The sequence below is a fragment of the Apis mellifera genome, linkage group LG9, assembly GCF_003254395.2.
Source record: "Apis mellifera strain DH4 linkage group LG9, Amel_HAv3.1, whole genome shotgun sequence".
Taxonomy (NCBI): domain Eukaryota; kingdom Metazoa; phylum Arthropoda; class Insecta; order Hymenoptera; family Apidae; genus Apis; species Apis mellifera.
The window spans coordinates 9,585,224-9,599,489 of NC_037646.1; the positions used below are offsets into that span (position 1 = coordinate 9,585,224).

The 14,266-nt window shown below is 45.6% G+C and overlaps 1 protein-coding gene across 2 annotated transcripts in view; it reads left to right on the top strand.

Annotated features, from left to right (window-relative positions):
* Positions 1-14,266, top strand: part of LOC409001 (disheveled-associated activator of morphogenesis 1) — a 47,458-nt gene that overhangs the window by 3,881 nt on the left and 29,311 nt on the right. The window contains exon 1 of one of the 2 annotated variants that reach the window (XM_006561852.3): positions 7,761-7,779. The exons of the other annotated variant lie outside the window; for it this stretch is intronic. The gene's annotated coding sequence lies outside the window, so the exon portion shown is untranslated. Of the gene's footprint in view, positions 1-7,760; positions 7,780-14,266 lie in introns of those variants that run through there. 2 annotated transcript variants of the gene reach the window in all.

The window sequence follows — 14,266 nt, forward strand, 5'->3', positions numbered from 1 at the left end:
TTTTTCCCCTCTAGCGTTGGCAACCTTCTCTCCGCGAGTTTAAACGTAAAAAGTTTCAGCGTGCACGGTAGCCTGTGCCGGATTACTGAAAGAGAATTATGATGGCGATACAAACGAATATATATATATATGTGTGTATATATATACACGATGCACGCTTATTACGATTTTTACCGATCTTTACGATCGCTCGAACGTGCTATCAAACGCATACCTAACTGTAAATCGAATTGGACACACGCGTGATACAGCAATAGCGTGTTATTGAACGCTTTCCCAGCATCTTGGGAACCGAGCCACCCGATATATCCTGCTTGCAGCTGCGTGCACCCGAAATTTATTGTTATTTTTAATCGATCCGCCGCCTCGACCCGATTTCCCTTTGCCTCGTTTCTCGACCTCCGTCCGCCTCTCCGTTCCCGACCGAAAGTTTCGCGAGCCGTGCATGCATTCTCCCCTTTCCGATCCGCCGAAATTACGAAACTTTCGATCGTCGACAGTTTAGCAATTTTCCACGAGTTTCCCGCGTTTACGCTCGTTTACGAGAGAAACGTTGCCACGTTACTTTCGAAGTAACTTGTTCCGCGCATCGTGTACCGATAAAAGTGCGAGTTTTAAATATCCCGTTTTCAACACTTTTTCTGCGTATTTGTTCAATGAGTCAAGTTTAAGGGCGATGGAAACGTGTATAATTCCGTATAAATAAATTCTAATTTCTTCGTGACTACTAATCTCTTCTTTGAAATCTTGAAAAATAATTTTTGGGAAAATGATACGTGGAAGGAAACGCAGCGCAGATGAAAGAGAGGAGACGTTTTCTCCTCTTGGTAGCCCAACGAAACGGGCCGCCCTATGCGAAGCCGGTGTATAAATATTTAGAGTAGCCGCCACGTAACACGTGTTTCCTCTCATAAGCGTGTCCGTTTGGGAATTTCTTTATTGTTAATGTAGCTTTTCGTGTACACGCGTATACGCGTCGATAACGTACGTAACGTCTTATACTACGTTTTCTACTACACCTTATTCGTTTAGATAGGTCGCGAACTTTGTCGAAATGGACGGTTCAGTATTCAACACGGATTCAACGGATTCTTTCGACCCTAATCGAAATGAGCCAATACTCGAAACTTTCATTATCGTCCATTACGCCAATTTCCACACATCCAAGACAACTTGTATTGTCACGGTTCGCATAAACCAATTACGACACGACTGTTGAGAAAACAATGGGTTCGTGCAACGTCAGGATCATTGGTAAGCGAGTTTGGTTCTGGCCCCAGTGAAAGCCACGATATTTCCTCCCAAAAACGGAAGGCGCCATTTTCGCCGGCTAGAAACCCCTTGCGTAATCTCTGCTTTTTTAATATAACACGCGCAATAAACGTTTCACGGATAGAATTTATTATATGAGCCAATGTCAAACGTAATTTTAATTCTTCTTGTCCCGCCAACTGTTCAAAATTCGCTTTTTTACAGCAGCGACGTATCCCTGTAAGATATCCTTTTCGAGAGAAGATCTATTCGAAAGAAATATCATCTCACGGATATCGATTAACGAGCCGTGCACCGTTTTTAATTAAAACGGACGAACGAACGATCGTTAATAATCGGCACGGGACGTGTTACGAGAGAATAATCACGCGGTGAAATCGTGAATCCTTCCGCGAGGAAGGTAAAAAGCCTAACCCGGCAAATTTCAAGGCCTGCGGCGAGCTTTTCTTCCGCTGCTAGCTTTTCGTTGCTAATTCTAATTTCCGGATGATACGTCGTTTAAGGTCGTTAAGATGGGCGCCGCTCGAGGGACCTCGGCCTACCGTGCCATTCATCATCACGGCACCGATTAAACCGCCTCGAGCTCGAGCTCGTTCATTCGTTAACCGCCGCTTTAAAAGGATTTTACAGTGGAAAATATTCGCCTCGCCGAATCATTAACGCCATTGCGATTGTCCGTTTCGATCCCTGCGCACAGATAAAACTCAGAAGAACAATCATCTCCTGATTTCGGCGATGATCAGTGCGTACTGCAAGCAAACGACTCGATAAACGTGCTTAGATTCAACCTGTTTAATGTGTGCACGATCTGTCGATCCGATGCTTTTCGATCCGATGTTTTCTTTCACTTTAAACCGAGTTAAAATATTAGAGTTTCGTTTATACAGATGAGACTTAGAAGAACAATCATCGGGTGATTTTGGCGATCTATGCGTACTGCATTGATGCAAACGACTCGATAAACGTGCCTAGATTCAACCTGTGCATCTATCGATTCGATGCTTTTCGATCCGATGTTTTCTTTCACTTTAAACCGAGTTAAAATATTAGAGTTTCGTTTATACAGATGAGACTCAGAAGAACAATCATCGCGTGATTTCGGCGATGATCAGTGCATTGATGCAAGCAAACGACTCGATAAACGTGCCTAGATTCAACCTGTGCACTATCTGTCGATCCAATGCTTTTCGATTCGATGTTTTCTTTTACTTTAAACTGAGTTAAAATATTAGAGTTTCGTTTATACAGATGAGACTCAGAAGAACAATCATCGCGTGATTTTGGCGATGATCAGTGCGTACTGCATTGATGCAAGCAAACGACTCGATAAACGTGCCTAGATTCAACACGATCTGTCCGATGTTTTCTTTCACTTTAAACCGAGTTAAAATATTAGAGTTTCGCTTATACTCGCTCGGTTATCTATTATCGAACAGGAAGATGGAATAATAAGAGCGGATATAATAACGTAGGGAATAACTCGTTTCGAGACACGGTCGATCGGAGGGATATCGAGGCTCGTGGGATAGGGAAGCACGGATGAGGCTTCTTGCCTTCCATCCTAGCCGCAAGGAACAGGACGAGTCAATAACTATCGAGCGATAAACTGCTGCCTTCTAATCAATGTCCATCCAGCTATTCGTTAACTGGAAACTACACGATAAAATCGATAGGCCTCTGCATCCAGACAAGAGCAAAGAGCGCCATGTGGGCTATCGGGCACAGCTGTCAGCTCCCCGCGCTGCTATATCGTACGCTTTAAAGCTTCTTTCACAACACAGGACCGATATCCCCTTGTATTGCTCTATTATCGTCGGATACACTGTCCTCGTGAAATTTCATCCGTGTCGATGAATATTCAACGGGAAATACCGGGTACTGCCCCGTTAATAATATAAGTACAAGCCTCGCCAAATATGATTTATACAACGGCTCGATGGAACGGATAGGGTTGGAACTGGAGCAAATCGTTCGAGTAATTTTACGACGCTTTTTTTTCAACGATTCCCCGTTGAATTGGGGTCAACCGTTCGACCATTATTTGGCAATCGGCCCTTGCTTCAACTCCGTTGCCTTGGTAACTCCGTTTCCGGACCACCGAACGTTTTGATATTTTTTTTACACTTGTCTCTTCTTTATCACGTTCGATATAGAATCGAGTAATATCAGTTTTAAAATTCACTTTTTGATCTTCAAAGGAGATCTTCGCGATTATCTCGACGCGATATCCGCGGTTTTTTATCCATTGATGAATAATAATTCTTTTCTTTCTCTATTGGACGTTTATTTATAGAAGCGTTTACTCGAACGGGTAACGGATGAAATGGTTGCAACCCGTACGAGTGGAATTTCTCCGATATATTCCGAGAGAAACGCGTAGTTGGGTTAAGGTCGGCTCGGTAATAGTCTGCCGTGATTCATTCATGCGAATTATCGATCGCGGCGGCTCGTAAGTGCTCGCGTGGCCTGCATCACTTTTACGCGACTTTTCGCGGCTTGTGCACGAGGCTTTAGGATGGACCGATGCATAATGGGTCGAGTGTTCTCCTTTTCAGTGAGTCACAAGGCCCGGCCGATGTCTGCCAAAATATTGTAGTCGTGGTCGAGTGCGCGCGCTCGCTCCGCTGCAACTCGCGCGCAGCCTTTAACCGGCCGAGACAATGACGTCATTCACTGGAAAGAGACGATAAGAAGTCCGAAGGCGATGCAGAGGTGGGATATTAAAATCCTGATTCACGCGTCGACCATCCCCGCACAAAGAGCGAGAAAAACGTGTACGTGTATGCAGCTGCCCATTGACAAACAGGTTTTTTTCCCTTTTTTTTTCTCTCTTTTCGCCTAGAATCATTGTTGTTGGGAGGGATTCGAATGAAGGGAGAGAGGGGAGAGAAAAATTGTCGCGTTGACTTTTAATCGCGGCGCGATATTCAACGGGGAGGCACGATAATTCCGCGCGATGTAGCGATGTACAATCGTTGGAATGTTCGTGTAGCCAGGAACGAGAGCCGGCTAATCTGTTCGACAAACACCCTCCAAAGGGTGCGAGATACGAGCGTGTACAATAGACCTCTCGAGACGAAACAATGACTCACGTGAATGAGAAATCAATAACAAGTTTTGACGTTTCGAGAGTTTTGCCGCTCTCATACAGGGAATTACGACGAATCGGCCTCTCTTGAAAAATCTCGTTCGAGCAATAAAGTTCCGTGGAAGGGGGAAATTTAAAAATATTCCCCGGGGAAAGTTTAGACCGCGCGACCGAGCGAATCTTTCTTCCTTTTCGCGAATCCGAAGGAAGGAAACGAAGGAACTCGTTCCTCTTCCTCGAAAACTGTCCTCCCCCTGTCTTTGTCTCGGCCACGTACACGCCGCCTCCCCAAGGTTTTCTTCCTCCCCGGGTGGAATCCCGGCTGGACTTTCTCGGAAAGGTCGAACGCGTCCCTTTATGGGCTGTTCATTTGGTCGCGCTGCCACTTCACCAGACCGACCGGCAACCCTTGTTAGGAGAAACTGGCATCAAGGACAACGCTCGTTTCTCTCTCTCTCTCTCTTCCTTTTTCTCTCTCTTTCTTTCGTCGCCTCTTACTTCGCCCAGTCCCGTTCGAAATTATGTTCTCGGTTTAGACCCCCGATCCGAATGAAGATATTCCTACGCTCCATCCTCGTCGATCGTTTCTTCTTTCTCCTCCTTGCCGAGTCGCGGGAACAATTGGCCGTGATCTATAAGGGGACGCGTCGTCGACACTTTTTAAAACACGGGGAGGAGTATCGGACTCGAGCTCCTTAACTGGCTTTCAAGGCTCCTTTAATTCCGAGCAAAAGGGTTACCGAGTCGTTCGTGGAAATTGCGACAAATATGGATCTTCAACGCTCGTTCCGTTCGAAAGTTGTTCAATTACCTCCGTTCAACTCCTTTCTTCTTACTCAATTCCCCGACAATTTATTATTCATAAACTAGCCACTTTATTCAACTTCATTTTCTTTTCTTTCTTTCTCCTTTTCTTTCCTTCCTCTCGTTAATTATAATATATCGTGGGGATAATTTAGACGGAACAGCTTCGAAAGAAAAAATTCGTAATCTAATTGCCGCGAATTGGATCGCGTTTACTCTTTTCAGCGGAGAGACTCGTTAAGCGAAAGTGTCGGAGGAAAGGTTTAAATCCAAAGGCGTTCGCTCGCATTCGGGCGACCGAAATCACGACCGTCACCGGCTCCTGTCCCTAATTGCCGTCAATTGCTGTCAATTGTAGGGTTGACCCTCCCTGCGACCAGCTGCAATTTGCAGTTAGGTCGCGCGTCATCGCCGCGCAAAATCGTTGTGCACGAGCCTTCTCCTCTCCTCGCATATAATTAACGCGGCCGACCGCGTTCGCGTGCGTGCACGCCGTTCTAATAGATTTTCATGCTTTTCCTCTGCCTGCGCATCGCGAAACTGATAAACATACAAAGAATTTTTTTCCCCCCAATAGAATAATCTTATCCTTACGAATGTAGGATAATGGGTTCCATAAAAAAAGGAAATAATTGCAAAAATGGTTTACTATTTAAAAGGAATGCTTCGATCGTTCCTTTTATTTTTATTTATTCGAATACAACTTTTTACGTTACGGTTTAGAATTTTTGTTATTATCAGGCTCGTTCTTAATTAGACGAGAGAAACGATTCTGCATAAATAACACGCTCGTTATAATTATCGTAAATAGTTAATAGAAGCGAGGAAGTTGAGGGAAGACAACGTCCCGCGAACAGTTTGCCGGCACGAAACGGCACGCCCAAAAGCGTAGCCGGCTCGTTCTTAATAAACCGTGAAACAATCCTAATTACAGCGTTGCTATGGAGCACGAACTCCGCTGGAACATGGGGTGTGGTGACGCATTAAATTAGCATTGCATTTCCGCCGCCGAACCCCACGTCCCTAGTCGTTGATTCACACCAGAATAAACTTTCCATCCGTGGAAATATAATTTATACATACATACACGTACGATATACATATATATCATTCCCTCCTGATAATTATCATGATTCCGTAGCGAAGGATATTTGCATTGGATCGCGGTGTCGTGTGTCTTCTCGAATGGGTGGTGGGTTTCCACTCCCTGCACAGACACCGCTAGAACCCGGGGACCCGCTTAAAACAATGCCACGAAATCGATCATGGCAGGCATGCATCAACGCGTATGCATTATGCATCTCCGGAACCGCCCTAATCGCTTCGACATCGCTGCCCTCGGCGTTCCTTTCCCGCGAGCATTACCTCGTACTTGCGTTGCATCGCACGCAAATTGCATCGTGTACAGCCGCACGGGTTACTCGCGGGTACTCGCTCTGTTTACCATTTTCGAGCGGACCTGCGGTTGAGAAGCGTGAGCCTGGAACATCGAGAAACGCAACGTGGTGCTGCGTACCCGTGAAGGAAAAAAAGCGTATTAAAAGGGAAGGAGGAGGGAGGGGGGAAGAAAGGAAAGAGAAAAAAGAAAAAAGAAAAAAGAACAAAAAAAAAAAAGTAGGGTATAAACCCGGCTGGCAACCGAAAGCAACGACGCCGACGACGACGACGGCGACGTTCGGTAGGGCGTGTTGCGTGGTGGGGAGGCAGGCAGATGTTTGGTCCATGGCACGAGGGCTCCAGTCCCCCATGGGGTGCCGTGCCATAAACTACCCTCCACCGACGACGATTCTTTCGCGTAGGCAGTAGCCAGCCAGTCTCGATGCGGACGCGAGGCTCGAACAATGGCCTCGGGTCGCTTCTGCCCCTTGTGAGCGAGCCTTAAGGGCCACGTGACACGCGAGAAACACGCATTTTCACGCAGACACACGTGCCCCGGGACGCACACAAAGGCTCGCAGAATTCGCCTGAGACTCCTTCGAGTCGTGTCTCGGCCGACTCTTCCACCACGTGGTCGACGGCTCTCGTGTTCGTCGCCCGATACAGCCTCCGTGTGTCGTGAATCGCAAGATATTTTCCAGTGGAATCTTCCAAGCCCACCTTTTCGTGAATCATCACCGTCATATGCACTCTTATACATACATATATACATATACGTTCTCGTGTTGCTCGCGCGTGAATCGCGGTTTCGATCCAACGAATCGATCCAGTAGTTTATCATAGTCGTCAACCGAGTTGTATCGATGGTGTGTGCGTGATGGTGAAGTGAAGGAGATCGCGTTTCTCTCTGTCTCTCTCTCTCTCTCTCTCCCTCTCTCCCTTTCCTTCTCTCTCTCTTACGATCGGACCAATTTGGTACGCGCGAAACGTGAGGGGGGCTCGGTGTTGTGTGTACAAGGGAACCAACTCCCCGCTGCAAATTTTCGAACTGGAGGGAGAGGGATGTCGTTGAAAACGAACCGCGCTCGAGTGCATTTCGAGAGGACGTTTTAACGCTTGCCTACGTGCACTGGAAGCATTAGCCGCTCCGTAGAATCGAGGAAATCGACGTGAGACGATGCCCGCGCACTGTGATCGGGCACCACGCGCCCTCGGATGAGCGCCACTCCTCCTCACCCGTAAGTGTGAACACCCTTTGTCGGCTATCTTCTAATAATACGTACAGATGAATTCATATCCACCGGTTGGGACAATTGACCCAGGAGGATGTGGATCATTTTTTCATCCAGCCCGGATGGGAAAAATCATCGCGGTTAATTTTAATTCGACGCCGGAAATCGACGCGATGAAATCGTTCCATGTCGTTCCATTCCATTCCATATTGCAGATGTAATTAATCGGATGATTCGCGCAACGGTGATTACAACATCTCTCTCCGGAAGTAGACGGAGTGACCGATCTCCAGGTAACAGGCATCATCGAGTTTCACGATGCCGTCACACCAGAAAATACCGCAAGTCAGACGCGGGACGAGGCGTTTCGAGGCGGCGTTCCGCTAGAGGCGACCACCGGAGATCTCCACTCGATGCGGTCGAGTGATACAACGCGGAATTCCGTTTTGATGTCGCGTCCACTGTGCTAGTCACTCTTTCTAGTTTTTATGTAACCCAAGGATCGGGTAAGATGGCGAGGATGCGATCGGTTCGTTAACGATCCACGCATCACTGAACTCTCTCCGAATCGAAACGAGAACGAAAGTACAGCAGAGAGATCGATTTTGACGATCAGAGGGAACGAAGATTGACAGTTGACAGATTAAGTTGGACGAGAGATATTGAGATCGAGATCCTTCCGTTCGTTTTGCGACCTTGTTTCGCGGATAAAACCCATCGTTGAGACATCGTGTTTTTGTCGTTTCGAGCGTTTCCTCACGCTTTCGTCTTCGTTACGAAATTTTCGAATAAAGCGATGCGGGCGTTGCTCGAGAGGCGTTTATTTCGATCAGAGAAATAATTTCACGGAGAACAACGATCGAACTTTCCTCGAATGAAAATTTATGCGCGCCACGTCGAAAAAGAAGAGGGCAATTCCAACTTATCGTCACTTCCACTTTTCAACGAATTAACGTATCGTTAAGCAGTTTCATCACTCCTCTCGCGTTAAATTGCCACCTGTTGAAACAAAACGCAGCAAAGCGTATAAAACCGTCTTGAGCAATGCCCGCATTTATTTGTGCCTAAAATTTCATAACAAGGAGATAACACCATCAATTTTTAATCCAAAATGGTCTTGTTAAATCGCTTCGCTCAATTTCTCAAGGATCGTTTTATTACGAAGCGTATATATATCTAATTATATTCAATTATATATCAGAATTACGATTTCAATTAATGCCAGCGGGACACTCTCGTTCAACAAACCTGTCATATATACTTCCTCCATCGTTTACGCAACCGAATCTCGTCCGTTTCTTCCCTCTTTACGTGAAGCGTATCGACGTTTCAAGCGCGCGTTCGATTATAAATCTGTCATGGGATCGCTTTCTACGAGCGGCGTTTGATCGAAAGCCCATCGCTCGAAGAGGACGTCTTCTATCGAAGACACCGAGCGCGTTCTTGTTCCAGGGAATCCATGGCGTGGAAAGCACAAGTTGCCATCCAAACCACTTTCATATCCCGAGACACTGTCAAGGTTGAACGAAACGTTCGACGGATTTAATCGTTGACCCTCCGTGCGCCTCCCTCCCTTCTCCTCCTCCACGACTTTTCTCCAAAACTGGTTCTCATTAACGAATCCGGTCGAAGACACGGCTCGATCGCCGTGTTATCCCTCTCGAACGACACGGGAAATTAGAGAAAGGTACGTTACGATTTCTAATCGGATCTAACTGCGAATTAACGTTTCGAGCTTGACCTGGAAAGAAGATATATTACAGATTGTGCGAGCGAAAAAAAAAAAAAAAAAAAGACGAACAAGTGGTGTGGGATATCCGTGTCAAAGTACCTATGCAAAGGTGGTGAGGAGAAGTAAGAAAAGTTAGAGATAGACGGGCGTATCGATTTATTTTCACGTCTATAAACTTAAATTCAAATCATTAGGGGAAACGTTAATACCACTTTACCGCGTCCATTAGCAAGATCCAGTTTTTGCTCGAGTTTGCTCCGTACCTGCCTCTGGATCAGCCGGAGAGAGAGACGGGAGTTATATCTTTAACGAGATATCTATCTATTTAAAACCGTGTGTTTCGCCAACATAGTTGAGCGAAGGTTAACCGCGCAAAGATTAAATTCCTATATATATACAGTATCTTCTTATAAACGTGCCACTAATTGCTCTTGCCTTTGAAAACCCACCTAATTGGTTCAAAGGAAGTATATAACATTAGCGCATTATCGCTTTTTATTAAGCGTTCGAGAGAATTCTGAATCCGTTTCCGGAAAACGGACGGCGAGGAGGAGGATGAGAGGATATTATCGCTTGAGAGGCTTGACTTTTTTTTTTCTGAACGATTGCCGTTATCCAAAATTCTCTCGAGTTGTAAAAACACGCGGCTCGATGGATATTCATATTTCGATATTCATTCACAGTTGTGATATATTGTGCATTATAAAATTTGTGCTGCACGAGAGCGTTAATTGAACGTTTTGAAGGTTTTCGCGAAACAGTCGAACAGTTACCGATCCTCGCAACAACAAGGAAGCGATTCTTTCGATATAAATTATCGTGCTTACGTGGCACGATAATGATCCAGCTTCCAACGTAGGGAAGCGTAGATTCTCGTTGCTCTTGAACGCCTATATAGACGCTCTCCTCGAGCATCGAACACTCTCTAACGGTAAATTTATTTCTGATTCCTCTGTTCCTTCTCGTGTTAAATATCCGGCCGGGACGGATAAGGCCGCTCGTCACGTATCTACGATCGGAGATTTTTGGTTAATTTTCATTTGGATTTCACTAGGAGGCGGGGACAGTTTATGGGGAAAAAAAAAAAAAAAAGAAAGAAAAGTTTCAAAATATGTAAATTAACGCGCTAGGAATAATTTTCTGTATCGAGGCGCATCGTGAAAGTAAGTAACGCCTGGAGCCGATAGCATACGATCGGCGGTATCGTTTCGGCCCGTCAGGGTACCGTAAATCGTATTTTTTTTCTTCTTCACGGAGCGTGAAAGAAGTGGCTGGTGAAAAATGTGATATCGCAAAAAAAAAAAAAAGAAAAGAAGAGAAAAAGAAAAAGAGAAGTGAGAAAAAAAGGGGGGAAAGAAAAAAAAAAGATGACGTGAGTAATAAGCGATCGCCTTAATGACCACCTCATTTGAACAGCCTTCTTCGTTCCCTTTTTTATTTTTATCTCGCTTTGCTTTTTCCCCCCTCCCCCCTCTCTTTCTATTTTATTTTCTCCCAACGGGGAGAAGATGATGGCGGTCGTCTCTTCTCTCTCGGCGAGCAGAACGGGAAACAGGAATGCGCTCGCAATTTTTCAACTGTCAAAACGCGGAACAGGCCTAAATTTTGCTCCTTCCTTCTTTCCACTCTATTCGATTGAAATAAGAAGAAGAGGATTTATCAAGCGTGGAAAGAATGGATTTCATCATCGTGTGCCTATGTTTTATATATAGGCACACATATAGGAGAATAAAGAATATTCTATGTTCAAAGATTTGATAATCGTTTGACACTATTAGCTCAGAGAAAAAGCAAAGTGAAACAGGAAAGAAAATCTCAAAGCAAGATCTTCGACATGTTCAGTTTGCACGGAAAGCCGTATCGAGGGAAAAACTTTGATTCCCTTCCAGTAAAAATGCGAAGAAGAAACGTAAAGAAAAGAACGGAGACTTTCTCAAACGAGGAGCGATTCAGATGCAAATGTCACAGAAATTATGTCGCGTAATCGGGTTTTCTGGAAAGGTCTCCCTCTCCGTTATCCCCTTCCCATCCTCGTTCGTTCGTTCGTTGTCTCCTAAAATCGCGAATGCGAATAACCGAGGGAAAGACCGTCCCTGGCTGCATCGTGAAAACGAGCGGAATGAAGAGGGACAGCCTCGCGAAGCGTGCGAGGAATAACGAATGCTTGAATCCGTGCCAAGATCTTGCACGAGGTAGTATCGTCGTCGTAGTCGTCGTCGTCGTCATCGTCGTGGGGGAATCCGAAGAGGAGACGCCGTGATCGTCCGATAGATTCCTCCAGAGAAATTATCCGAATTTGGAAGCCGAGATTATCGAAACAAGAAAGAACATAAATCTCTCTCTCCCGTATCTGATCCGCTCTTTCGAACATTTGTCTCTACCATCAAGTTTCCTAAAATGATAAATTTGTAACGGGAAGAGTCGAGGCATCGACGGATACCGCGTTCGTTTCTTCCATGTCGGAAATTGAATTCGCTAGCCGATTAACTGACGTTGAATGCAAGGAAGTATGCGGATTACGAGTTCCGGAGTTCTCTATTATCCACAAGTTAATTACCTCGTTATCCAGCCGAAAGTAACGAGACTATCCTCCATGAAACTTTCCTATTTACAAAAATTCGAAGCCGCTCCGTTTCCTTTCTTTCTTACACGCTAATCAAACTGTTAACGAACAGAGGGGGGTGTATCGTCTCTGTATCAAAGAGCTGTGTATACTTATGTATATATAGGAAAGCAAAACCCAATTCGCAGCGTGTTAACACGACGCCGGGGAAGGCTTAGCTGTCAGAGTATCAGCTGTTCCCATTCGCTCCGATCCGACAGGAGCTCGGACGTACTGGCAGCAATCCAGTGTGACAGAGGGGAACAGAGGTAATCGTACACCACCGGCCCTTGTCATTCGAGTTCTTCCTTAATTAAATCATCGTTTCTTCCACGTTGAATTGGTGAGCTGAGGGAAGAACCGGATCGATCGCGAGAATCAAGCAAGGGAAGGGGTGAAGCAAGCGCGCTCTAAACGAAGATCAATCTTCACCGGGGGGGTCCGGTTGAATTTCACCGTGTCTCCTTCTTACTCCGAATTCGTTTCCCTCCCTCGTCTCGCTTCCTATATATCACGGACTCGTGCTATTATTGATTTCGTCTGGGCCTAAGGGTTTCGCGTCTCCACCCACATCGAGTCCTCGCTTTCGTTCCTTCCCGAGTGACTCACTCGAGCGTGAGATCCACCCGCGAATTAGGATTCGAGTATTTCGTGCGGCCACGAAGGAACGAAGAAAGTTGGTCGAAGATAGACGGATCGGGAGAGAGAGAGAAACTATATATAAACGCATTGAGCCCGGTTGAATCGAATTCTAGAAAAAGATTTTTAACGTGTACGCGATATTTCAATAGCGACGCGTACAATGATTTTAATAAAGGTTGGAGGAAAGTTGCGATGACACCAAGATATCCCTCACCTTCCACGAGTTCCATAAACGCGGTAGAAAGTGGAGTTGATAAATGCGAGTCGCCAACTTGTGCGCACACTTCTTCCGTACGTCGAACCGTGTCCCCGTAATCGTTGTATAGAAAACGAGTTAATTCGAATTAAGCGGCCGTTGGTGAATTCATCTTTTCTCCGCGAAAGCATCTCCGATGAACGGAGTGATACAGCGTGCTAGAGTTGGAAAGGAACGATGATATATCGGCAACCCGTCACGGGAGTCGCTTTATCGTTCCAACTTTGAAAGTTTTCTTTCGTTCCACGCTGTCGGCCGCGAATCGCGCAGATGCCGATTCGTAATAATTCTATTTTACGACTTTACGGAACGGCTTATCAGCGGCTACTCTAATCTCAGAGCGCAACCTATCATCGGCGCGGCACGGCGTCTTCTCAGAGAAAGATCCCCGGTCAGGCTTGATGGGCAAGAGGCCTTCATGCGTGAAATTTTCGCCTCTCCTAAGGAAGAAACGGGCGGAAGAATGCAACAAGAGGAGAGAACGGGGGAAAGAAAAAAAAGAATCGGGCGGTTCGAGATAGACGATTTATAGCTGCAAGACGTAGGGGAAAAAATCGCGACCCACTGACCCACTGGGATGTATAAAAGAGCGTAATCGAGCGGCGAGCGAACCGAACCAATCCTGCACCGATGATTTTGCATAGCAACCGATCTGTTCCCCCGTGATTTTCTTCGATCCGCACGCGTGGATCTGGTCTAGATTCCCGTGCGTCGAGCACCCTTGCCGCCACGACTCGTCACGATAATCGGAGAGAAAAGTTGGCGATATACGTTGGCGGAATAACGGAAATCTTTCGTGTGCTCCGATTTCTTTTTTTCTTTTTTCTTTTTTTTTTTTTTTCGAACGAGCTACTAGACTTCTGGCTGATTAATTAAGAGCGGTTGTGAAGTGGAGGCCGGGCCCTGACTTTCGAGGAGAATAAAAGGTATTGAGTTTTAAGGCGTGCCTGCTCTCTTGTGTACTATTTATATAGTATATAGACTTATAAGGTCTTGGAGTTGTTTAAATTCTCGCCCAGTGGACGTTACGTCTCCAGAGAGCCATAGCTTACGTTCCTTTTATTTTCGAATGTGTAACCCTTCAGATTTATACTCTACTTCTATCGCGGAGAAAAAAGAAAAACGGAGAAATATCTTTTAAATTAACAAAGTAGATTCAACTTTTTTTTCTTATTATTCGATATTTAATTTTAATTCGAATTTAAAGGAATGAAATGAGGAATTTTCCACTCGAATTAAAGTAACGCCACGATCGATTCAT